The 12,372-nt window shown below is 41.6% G+C and overlaps 1 long non-coding RNA gene across 1 annotated transcript in view; it reads right to left on the reverse strand.

Moving 5' to 3' along the window:
- Positions 1-859: 859 nt before the first annotated feature.
- The window catches only part of LOC105486033 (uncharacterized), a 42,168-nt gene continuing 30,655 nt past the window's right edge, over positions 860-12,372 (reverse strand). Inside the window, exon 3 of the long non-coding RNA XR_011614894.1 lies at positions 860-897. This is a non-coding gene — a long non-coding RNA (uncharacterized lncRNA). The remainder of the gene's footprint in view (positions 898-12,372) is intronic.

Consider the following 12,372-nt stretch of genomic DNA (forward strand, 5'->3'; position numbering starts at 1 on the left):
ACTTTTTTCCTTGACATATTTATAGCTTCTCATAGGTCACACACATTAAAAAGTAGCACACATCTGAACTGTGCAGAAGTAAAATCACACATATTCCGAATAAAGTACATCTTCAGTTCTGTATTTCTCTGTCCTCCAACTTTGAAATCCCTAGGAACTACAAAAACAGGGAGAGAAAAAGAGAGCCCCCCACCCATCAAGAGGTCATATTGAATGATTCCAAGGGATAGTTGAAGCCTGTACTGAATCCAGGTTTTTAAACTGCCAAGTTTTTAACTCCTGGCTGCAGTTCCCAACATATGACATAATTTAGAAACTTGATTTAGGCACAGGAGAATCACAGGACTTAAACACTATGTCCCTTAGCATGTAAAATATTTATGGAAAATCCAGGCAAGTAATAAGCTGTAAAGAAACTAAAAGGAAAAAATTTTGAAAAATGGCAGCTATAGTATTTTAAATCAAAAAGGGAAAAAGAAGAAATGATGGCCATTTTATTAATGGGTAAGTTGAGTGGAACCTCTTTGGGTCCTTCACAGCCTTTCTATTCTTCCACCATCTTCTAACATCTATGATTCCTTGGGGCCATTACGAGACCCACCAGGAGGATGGAGCAGCTGAGGATGGTGCTACTTTTCCAATCAGAGATGATCACAGAAGTTTACAAATAAGCATTTTCACCCCAATCCATCAAAACCAGCACCACCACCCACAATGCTTTCACATACAGACTTGTTCACATATACCCTGAAAAAAACTTCTAAGGCTTCCCACTGCATCTATTTGAATCTATCTTAATGGTCTAAGGTTTGACTCAGAAATTATAGATGAAATTAAGTTTTACCTACAAATCTCAACTTTACCTCTAAAATATCATCTGGTCAATCTTTGGTATCCCTGTTACAGAAAGAGAAGCATGATAAACACAGAAAAAAAGTCACCAAATTATACAAAATGATTTTCATTTGTTCATATTCGTGTTTAACTGTAGACATATTCTGATACCCAGGCACCCATCTGTGCATGGCTATTGTTCTCCATGCTTAAGAGGCCATAGTTATGTTTCAGTACAGTTCATTCACATCTTCAGTTATTCATTTGTTAAGCACCTACTATAGGCCAGATATTGTTCTAGTTGCTGGGGCTGTATCAGTGAATAAAATAGGTGAAAATCCCTACTGTCATGAAATTTACATTCTAGTGGGGGTAACAAATAAATGAAAGAAATAACTAGAATTACTCAGAAGATAATTACAATGAAGAAAAATAACAGTGGAGGGAATGAGGAGTGTTGTGCCCAGCTAAAACCAAGGCAGTCAGAGAGTCCCTCACTTAGAAAACGCCACTGAAGGAGCTTCTATATAGCTGAACATGTGGAGGCTCCTGGAGGGTGGAAGCTCCATGCCCCTTCTCCCACACATCACTCTATGCATCTTTTCATGTGTATCCTTTGTGATAAGCCAGTATAAAGGTCTCATTGGGCATACCTGCTATAATCTCTGTAATCTCATTATCATACAATTAATTATCATTGTGGAATAAATTTTCCTTAACTTAAGTGGAAACATTTGCACTACCTAGAGCTAATGATGCTGGAGAAGATGAAACTGACATATCTCTATAGGGCCGGGCCTCACTTTGAGATCCCTGTTTACTCCCGCCAAGCCTCTGTCTTTACGTCTGTAATGAGCATGTCCATTTCTGCCACTTTGAGAGATGTGCAGCTGTAGGAAGCTGTGTTAGGTGTAGTCACGAGATCTGCTAGTCTGCAGCAAAGTGCCAGTGTATGACAGCCAGTGCACCGTCATCTACCCCCGGGTATGGCTGCAAATGAGAAGAGGTCTTTTAAGGTGACCTCCCAGACCTACAAACAACTACTCTTTGCCACCACCTTCCAACAGAGGGTTCAAATGGTTGTACAAGCACAGTGCCAATAAGATTGTTTTTTAGACCTGTGTCACCTACTCAGGAGGTTTATAACCTCCTCTGAGTTGTTTAATGACAGCTGATAACTGAAGGGAATAAGGATGTTGAATTTTATTAGAGGCCTGTCCTCCTGGAAAGCAGTAGTGGTTGAGAAATTCCCCACCCTTTATGTTCTGGGATATGACTAACTGCAAAGGACCACCCTGTTCTTATAGATAGGACTCACCTCTACCCTTTGTCATGACTCACATATTCCTCTACCTCTGTAAAGCCATAGGCCCCTTTCTCTTTTTTGAGATGTTCCTTATTCATGAACCTTCTCCCTATTGCAACAATCTGAATAAAATCATCTCCTTTAAAATAAAATGCTATCTGAGCAAAGACATGGAGTTGAGAGAGCACTTCAGCAGGCGCAAAGGCTCTGAAACAGGAACACACCTGGAGTATTTGAAAAATCACAAGAGGATCAGCAAGGTTAAAGGAGGGAGAAGTAGGAGACGAAGTCAGAGGTGAAGGAGAGGAGACTTGGATTTTACCATAAATGACATGAATGAGATGATGGAAGCAGAAATGATGGAAACAGAGGTGATGGAAACTCTACCTCAATCATCTAGGTTCGCAGGTGCTTGTGGTTAAGACCAAGCTGGGGAAGGACAAGAAGTTGTTGAATTCTAGGTATATTTGAAAGGGAGAGCTAATAGGGTTTTATAAATATATGTAAGAAAAAAAAAAAGCAGCCAAAGACGATTTCCTGATGTTTGGGCTGATTAACTAGAAGGAAGAAGTTACCATAAACTGAGATGGGGGGAGAGACTGTTTTGAGTAAGACAAAATGAAGAGTTCAGTTTTGCTCATGTTGAATTTTAGATGCGTATGAGATGTAGATGCCTCAAGGAGGGATTGGGGGTGTGCCTAATAGGCAGTGTCTGGAATTTGGCTGGCTTCTCCACCCTAACTTTACCTCCAACAGGTCCTTTCACAGTCCCCTTAGCCCTTCAGTCTACCCTAAATACTTCCCCTTTCCTCACTTGGAGGATTGAGATAACACAGATCCTTCCATTGCAGATTCCACCTCTGATTCAAGATGTCCCCCTGCTTTGCGTGGGTAGCTACTCAGCAACACTGTGAAAGCTAAAGTAAAGGGCAAGCAGAATAATTTTAAAGGGACTGAAGTATCCTGGAAGTAAGTTGGAATGTTTAAATCACATACAAAGAAGTTCTTGAGGTAAGTGAATTAGGAAAGCAGCTGGGACTGAAACCTTGCCATTATTAAGACCACTATTTCATGTGAGAAATTTGCATAATGGACCAGACTGTTCCCTGTGTTTATGTTTATTATTAAACTAATCCATTTCAGCTGCTGTATCTTGTGGTTTACAAATCATCAGGAGCTTGGGGCATTCATGGTCATGTGAAGAACCAAAAAAAGATGTCATTCTCCAAATTACAAACCAGTCTTATTGGGAACAAACATAAACATGATGGGCAAAAAAGCAAGGCACTAAACTGACCTTGCTTACAGACTTTGAAGTTTCTACTAGGGCCCAATAAGGAGCAAAGGAAGAACACTCTGTTCTAAATTGGACGACCGTTCTAGTATATGTGTAGGTAAAGACGTGTTCTAATGTTCCATAATTAAAGACACAGTGTGAATCCTGCCTGCCAGTAGCGCACATTCAAAAAAAAGAGAAGCAAAAATATGTTTGTGTTGGTGGAATTCTCGACCACTATCATTTCATTTCAAGATGAGCAGGAAAACTAACTGCCCCCATACCTTTCAACACTCCTTGATAAGTGATAGGAAGCTACTTCTTTTCAGTTTCATGTAGATTCCTGCAAGTCATTTGCTCCATTATTTGAAGAAACTTTCATTTGAACAAGATTACCCACTCTTTCCATTGTGCAGTTACACCACTTAAGGCAGAACTAGTTACAGAATAATGCATGCAGTTTTTCTAAGTCTTATGTCTGAAAATACAGATTTTGGAATCTGAACAATTTGTTGCAGATTCCCAGACAATTATTATCTTCAGACAAACTCACTATTTGTGGTCAATGAGTTCATGTTTTACGTCCTTCAAAATGAATGAGAATTACCATCATTCTTTGAATGGCCCTAGAGTAGGGTAGAGGGGCTAAGTTCATTCTCTGAGGTCAGAGCTCCATTCTAGGCCCAACTCTGCTTCTTTGAGCAGGGTTGACTTTGGTCACAGTTTCATTTCTGTAAACTGAGATCAGCAATAGGACCTACCAATTATCTGTTGTGTAGATCAAATGATAAATGACACTTGGCATTGTGAATGACAAATAATAAATGCTCATTTAAAAGTTTCACCCCAGGCTTTGCAGGGTGGCTCACGCCTACAACCCCAGCACTTTGGGAGGCCAAGGTGGACAGATTACTTGAGGTCAGGGGTTCAAATCCAGCCTGGCCAACATGGCAAAACCTCATCTGTACTAAAAATACAAAAATTAACCAGGCGTGGTGGGGCACACCTGTAATCCCAGCTACTCAAGGGGCTGAGGCAGAAGAATTGCTTGAACCCGGGAGGTGGAGGCTGCAATAAGCTGAGATGGTGCCACTGTCCTCCAGCCTGGGCTACAGAGTGAGACTCCATCTCAAAAAAATAAAAAGTTAACTCCTAACATTTGTGGAGCCTGGAGCAAGAATACAAATGAAGACTCATACAGCATAGATTTAAACATTTGAAAGGTATAAAATCAAGTCAATAAACCATCAAATAAAATTGGTTCTGTTTATTATTGTATCAATTATATAGCCTCATAATTAGCTAGGATCCCTTCCAGTTCCACACCAGAGTATGGTAGTTAGGAAGGAAGCAGAACTCTTCTTCTTAAGCAACAATTGCCTGTGCTGCCCTACCAGTGGTACAGACCACACTCAGGAGGTTGGAGACTCAAAGGAGGCCCAAAGAGTTCCCAGATACATCTTGAGAATGCTTGAGCAGAAATCCCAGAGATCTAGTCACCTACATGTCCTTTTGGTTGTATGGACTCCTCACCCCACAGAAAAAAGGGGTCTAGCAGGCCTCTGAAGCATGGTAGCCTGACAAGGACTGCTCTTGCCACGGTCTAGAGGTTGTATGGTTTTTTGGGGTTTTTGTTGTTTGCTTTTGTTTTTTTTTACCGTCGTCATTGTTGTTGTTGTTGTTGTTGTTTTGAAATGAAGTCTCATTCTGTCACCCAGGCTGGAGTGCAGTGGCCAATTTCGATTCACTGCAACCTCCGCCTCCCCAGTTCAAGAGATTCTCCTGCCTCAGCCTCCCAAGTAACTGGGATTACAGGGGTCCACCACCACACCCAGCTAATTTTTTTGTATTTTTAGTAGAGACGAGGTTTTGCCACATTGGCCAGACTGGTCTTGAACTCCTGGCCTCAAGTGATCCACCCACATCAGCCTCTCAAAGTGCTGGGATTACAGGTGTGAGGCACTGTGCCCAGTCTAGAAATTGTATGCAGTATTTTAAATGAGTAAATTATTATTATCTGTTATAGAGTAATAAATTTGTTTTTAAAGCTCAGACAAAATAATCTGATAATATGAGACTGAATAAAAAGGGTTGGGCACAGCAATTCATGCCTGCAATCCTAGCACTTTGGGAGGCCAAGGAAGGCAGATCACTTGAAGTCAGGAGTTCGAGACCAACATGGCCAACATGGTGAAACCCCGTCTCTATGAAAAATACAAAAATTAACGAGGCGTGGTGGCACATGCCTGTAATCCCAGGTACTCAGGAGGCTGAGGCAGGAGAATCACTTGAATCCAGGAGGTGGAGGTTGCAATGAGCTGAGATCATGCCAGTGCACTCCAGCCTGAGTGACAGAGTGAGACTCTGTCTCAAAAAAAAAGTTTTCTACCACCCATTTATATTATTCTGTCCAAAACAGAAAGGTCCTCATCGTGTTATTTTCAAAATGATTTTTTGTATATGGGTTGGTAGGTGTGGATATAAAAATTCACACACCATATATTTATATACACATATTATGGACTGAATTGTGTTCCCCAAAATTGTATATTGACTTCTCAACCCCCAATGTGACTATATTTGGAGATAAGGGACTTTAAAGGCGGTAATGAAGGTTAAATGAGGTTATAAGAGCAGGACTTTAATTAAGTATAACTAGTGTCTTTACAAAACAAGGAAGAGACAACAAGGATGTACACACAGAGAAAAGGCCATGTGAGGATGCAGCAAGAAGGCAGCCATCTGTGAGCCTCCAGAGAGGCCTTGAAAAACCAAACCTGCAGACAACTTGATCTTGGACTTCCAGCCTACAGAACTGTGAGAAAATAAAGCCTGTTGTTTAAGCAACACAGACTGTGGTATTTTGTTGTGGCAGCCATAGTGAACTAGTACACATATTCTCACAGAAATCTGTAAAACAGTTAGCTAGTTTCATTTTGTAGGCAAAAAAATTATCATTAAGATATTTTTGTTATTATAATTTATAAGAATAATTGTCTCTGCTTCCCAGAAAATCTGAGAACATTATCCTCTTAGATGCAAAAAAAAAAAAAAAAAAAAAGCAATTCAGCTCTATATCTCCCCCAAGAATCCTTATGAATAAGGTGACCTAGAATTTATCCTCCAAACTGGAACACCTTTGAGAGTGAAAGCGGATACTGTTAATAATTATGTTAGGATAAAATTATAAGTTGGTACTAATCCATAGCTAGAACAATTGGTCTATACTTAACAGAGTTTGTTTATTCATTTTATTTATTTTTAGTAAACATTCATTGACCGCATACTAAGCACTAATGTTACTTAAATGAAGACCATGATCTCTGCACCCAAGGAAATCATAATCTATTTAGCAAAAACAGAAAGAATTTGTGTACGTTTTAATCACAATACTGCCATGAGCTCCATAGATATATATCTCACGAGAAACAAGCTCAGATGAAGCACTAAATCAAGCTTTGAAATGCAGGGGAGAGGAAGGGTCAGGAGACAAAGCCTCGAGGAGCCAGCATTTGAGCAGAAAATACTGAGCCATGGGCTATGTGGCATTTAAGAACTGGGTATTATAAATAGAGAGAAGTGCAAGTATAACAGCAAAGTGGTATATGAGAAAATATGATCCTCAAGTTCACAATCTCAATATAGTAAGTAATCAAGGGTTTAATAGGACCAAAATTACAAGCATTAATAAGGTTACACAGACTGATAAGGCTAAAGCCAATTCAGCGCTTTAAGAAAAGCAGGGTCTTTTCTGAAATGTTGTTAGCTGCCTGTGCTAGAATTAAGTGGTATTATCTATTCCCTTCTCACAACGCTGACTACAATTGGCATTTACAATGAAAGCAAATCCCCAGTGAATACCCGGCTTGTATTAGGGTTCAAAAGGACCAGTTTGTTATATCCTTCCTCTCTAGATTCAGAATCAATCAAGAAATAAGAAAAAAGTCAAATAAGAATCAAAATATATCCCTTATTGTTGGAAAGAGTAGACTGGGACCTCATTTGGAAGTGTAAAAATATGAGATTTGGCATTTAATTTTAACTATACAATCAGCAAGAAGAAAAATCTAAGCTAAGAGTTTGAGATCGTTTCCTATCTAAAGAGAATTTACAGAGTTTAAATGTAGATAAGGTCAATTTTAGTAAGATCAATGAAGTCATAGTCATGGGTTAATTATCAAAAGGTTGGTGAGTAAATTTAATTTCCTATGACAAATAAAATGTATAACTTTAGTGAGCCGACACAATTTCCTACAACAAACATTTGAATAAGACTTAAGGTTAACATAGTGTTAATATTATAGGTTATCACCTTGGGAGATTAAAAATAAAACTGTATTTAATCTTCCTTATCTGAAATGAAATAGTAAATACCAGTCTTACACTTTGAATTCTTAAAGCACTTGGGTCAACGATATTTATTCAGACTCTATAGTTATTTCATTTTAAACCACTTTGAACTTATCTGCTCAATTCAGACAAAATAGCTGGACAATGCCCAGCTGGGAGAGACAGAAAGAACTCTAGCAAACCATAGGCTAGAGTTATATAGTGAACACTTTTTTCCAGTCTCACCAAAAAGTTAAGTCACTCCCACTCCTGGATATAGAGATGTGGAGAAGGATGAAATATTACTCCTCCCAAATGGGCACTTCTAAATGGGTGAAAGTGTTGGTGGTATGTGTTCCCATTTTATGACCAACAGGGACGTGGAAGAGGGAAAAAAAATGATTCCACTAGAGATACTATTGCTCAGAAAGAATATGAAGAGGAAGAAAATGAGCCCCATTATGGATTCTTGAAGAAAACAAACAATAAAAATGTAGTTAGGAAAATAAAAGTTACCAAAAGAAAAAGGGGTAGCCAGAAAGATAGGAGAATAAACAAAGATGTTGTCTCAGAAGCATCAAGTCAAGTAAATGTCTATTGGAAAGAGTCAGCAAGATAAATTGTTCAAGCTTACCAAAGATGACAGTCTACAATCATCAAAATAAAGACTACATGTTATGAGCCCCTGTATGTCAGGAGCATTGCTACATGTGTAGCTCAGTCAATCCTCTAAATAGGAGGTATTATTCCCACTTCACAGAGAAGAAAACTGAGATTGAAACGATTCAAATAGCTTAAGCAACTTGAACCCAGTCACCTCAGACAAAGCTGAACTCATTTCTTTCTGACCACAGAGTACATTATCTTTCTTTCTTTTTTTTTTTTTTTTTTGGGACGGAGTCTGGCTCTGTCACCCAGGCTGGAGTGCAGTGGCCGGATCTCAGCTCACTGCAAGTTCCGCCTCCCAGGTTCACACCATTCTCCTGCCTCAGCCTCCCGAGTAGCTGGGACGACAGGCGCCTGCCACCTCGCCCGGCTAGTTTTTTTGTATTTTTTTTTTTTAGTAGAGACAGGGTTTCACCGTGATAGCCAGGATGGTCTCGATCTCCTGACCTCGTGATCCGCCCGTCTCGGCCTCCCAAAGTGCTGGGATTACAGGCTTGAGCCACCGCGCCCGGCCTAGTAGGCCGAGTACATTATCTTTCTACCATGCTGTGATGCCTCTGAGAATGTGGGACTTGGCTGATACAGCACACAGGTCTTATGCACCTTGTCAGAGTCTCTCAGGGCCAGCACTAGGCTCTCAGGTGCTCACCCCTTGCCTTGCAGCCACTCCTGCCACCACAGCCTTCCAACTCCACTGGGATCCCCAATTATCCTGTGCCTGCAGTTGATAAGTTGCTTGTAATAGTACAAGCACAGATAATATTAGTACTTGTATTAGTACTGCACAGATAGTAGCTTTTTGTCTCAGAGTATCTGTGGATCAGCAATCTGGGCTGTTTTCTCCAGCTTTGGGTCACTCATCAGGCTGCATTTAATGTGTCAGTTGGAACTACAGTCATACTAAGGCTAAACTGAGGAAGAGTGAAAGGTTACACATGTCACTGTTAACAGTATTCAGTTCCTCAGAGCTGTTAGCCAGAGGCCTCTCTTAGCTCCCTGTCACATGGGCTTCCCTGTAGAGCATCCCATGATGTGGCAGGTGGCTTCATCAGAGAAGCCAAAGGAGTATGTGTGCCAGTGAGATGAAGTCACAGTCTTTTATAACCTAATCTCAGAAGAGACAGTCCTTCACTTTTGCAGTATTCTCTTCATTAGTAGTATACCACTAGGACCAGCCCACACTCAAGAAGGGATCACACTGTTGCAGGAAGTCAGGGACCCCAAACAGAGGGACCAGCTGAAGTCATGGCAAAAGAACATAAATTGTGAAGATTTCATGAACATTTATTAGTTCCCCAAATTAATACTTTTATAATTTCTTATGCCTGTCTTTACTGCAATCTCTGAACAAAATTGTGAAGATTTCATGAACATTTATTAGTTCCCCAAATTAATACTTTTATAATTTCTTATGCCTGTCTTTACTGCAATCTCTGAACAAAATTGTGAAGATTTCATGAACATTTATCACTTCCCTAATCAATACTCGTGATTTCCTATGGCTGTCTTTAATCTCCTAATCCCATCATCGTCATAAGCCGAGGATGTGTGTCACCTCAGGACCCTGTGATGATTGTGTTAACTGCACAAATTGTTTAAACAATATGAAATCTGGGCACCTTGAAAAAAGAACAGGATAACTGCGATGTTCAGGGAAGAAGGGAGATAACCATTAGGTCTGGCTGCCTCAGAGCTGGGCAGAACAGAGTCATATTTCTCTTCTTTCAAAAGCAAATAGGAGAAATATTGCTGAATTCTTCTCAGCAAGAAACAGCCCTGAGAAAGAGAATGCATTCCCAGGGGTAGGTCTCCTAAATGGCCGCTCTGGGAATGTCTGTCTTTTACGGTTGTAGGTAAGGGATGAAATAAGCCCCAGTCTTCCATAGCACTCCCAGGCCTATTAGGATGGGGAAATTCCCTCCTAGTAAACTTTAGTCAGACCGGTTGACTGCTCTCAAACCCTGTCTCCTGATAAGATGCTATCAATGACAATGTGTGCCCAAAACTTCATTCGCAATTTTAATTTTGCCCCAGTCCTGTGATCTCGCCCTGCTTCCATTTGCCTTGTAATATTTTATTACCTTGTGAAGCATGTGATCTCTGTGACCCACACCCTATTCATACACTCCCTCCTCTTTGAAAATCATTAATAAAAACTTGCTAGTTTTGTGGCTTGTGGGGCATCACAGAACCTGCCAACATGTGATGTCTCCTCTGGACACCCAGCTTTAAAATTTCTCTCTTTTGTACTCTTTCCCTTTATTTCTCAGACTGGCCGACACTTAGGGAAATAGAAAAGAACCTATGTTAAATTATCTGGGGCAGGTCCCCCCAATATCACGCAGGGCACGAAGAACTGGAGGTGAGGGCTGAACTTGGTGGCTCATGCCTGTAATCCCAGCACTTTGGGAGGCCGAGGCAGGTAGATCACTTGAAGTCAGGAGTTCCAGACCAGCCTGGCTAACATGGTGAAACCCCATCTCTACTAAAAATGTGAAAATTAGCCTGTCACAGTGCCACATGCCTGCAATCCCAGCTACTCAGGAGGCTGAGGCAGGAGAATTCATTGAACCTGGGAGGTGGAGGTTGCAGTGAGCTGAGATCGTGCCACTGCACTCCAGCCTGGGCGACAGAGTGAGACTCCATCTCAACAACAACAACAACAATAAAACTCCAGGAGGTGGGGATCATTGTGAACCATTTCAGATTTCAGAAGCTGCCTACCCCACCCAGAATAGCTGGACTATCCTGCTTGGCTGTCTCTTCCCACCTTGAAGTCCTGGCTCCTTCTACCATTTCCAGATTTGGAAAAACCACCACAAAGCAAAGCATAGCATTTTGCTCCCCGGTGGCTCCTAAAAGGGCTGACTGATGTTCCTCTGAAGTGAGTAGAGGTTCACTCCCAAGGGGCCAACTCTCACCAGTGGAATGTAAGAGAAAAGAAGGTAAGTTCCCTCTTCTTCCTTTTTCCTATGGGAAGCACAGTGTCTCTGTTCTGCTGCTACAGGCCAAATCAGCCACAAATACAGAGACCTGGGATGACTGCCTGGCCCTGCCCCTGCTCAGAGCCCCAACGCTGCCTCCCCACCACCTTCCCACCTCCACCTGTCTTACCCTGAGCTGACACATCAACATTTCTCCAGTACCTTCTCTGGCTCCCTGTCCTTGACATCCCACTTGCTCATCCCGCTTAGCATCTGCAGGAACCATAGGTCAGGCTTCACTTGCTTAGATGGGTCCTGAAAGAACTCTGGCCAGGGTTGCCTGCTGGTGGCCACCACCAGAGGTGCTGGCAGTGCAGGTCCCACTCAACCACCCTGTGGGATTCACTATCTGGGAACACACCTGTTTCTCCTTCACAGCCCACCAGGACCCTTCTGTACATCAAGAAGAACAGGTGTTGGGGACCAGCATCAATACCACCTGGAGGGTGCCCAAAGTCCAGTGGCAACGAAGGAATGAGAAAAGACAGGTTACGAGTGCATAAAGAGTAGGGGCCAGGGGGCAATTGCAAAATGGAGGCTGCAAAAGGTGCCAAGCTCTGGTCTCCACACTATTTACTGAGTACAGTCACTTAGATCTAAGAAGCAGACGTTCAGGGCAAAACAGTGAAAGGGAGGCAGTGCATCATACACGTAATCTATAGGAGTGACGTTTTAAATTAATCTCCTTTGTACTCAAACAGCATATCTTTAACTTATCGGAAAGTAGCTAGTGGCAGCAGGCTTAACTAGGAGCCTGCACGTCTGACCACATTCCAATGCTTCAAAGGAGTGTCTTTCTCCTTGAACACAGTGTTTATGGATAAGAGAGCAAGTCTCACTCAGAGCATGGGAACATAATGGCGATAAGAAGGCTTTCCTCCTCAGAGGTCTCTTGTGGCTTTCCACAACTTACTGTCCCATATTTTTATGGCCAGTTTATACAGGCACCCCATAAGCCTTCTTGCCAACAAACAGGT

The sequence above is a fragment of the Macaca nemestrina genome, chromosome 16 (genome assembly GCF_043159975.1).
Source record: "Macaca nemestrina isolate mMacNem1 chromosome 16, mMacNem.hap1, whole genome shotgun sequence".
Classification (NCBI taxonomy): Eukaryota; Metazoa; Chordata; class Mammalia; order Primates; family Cercopithecidae; genus Macaca; species Macaca nemestrina.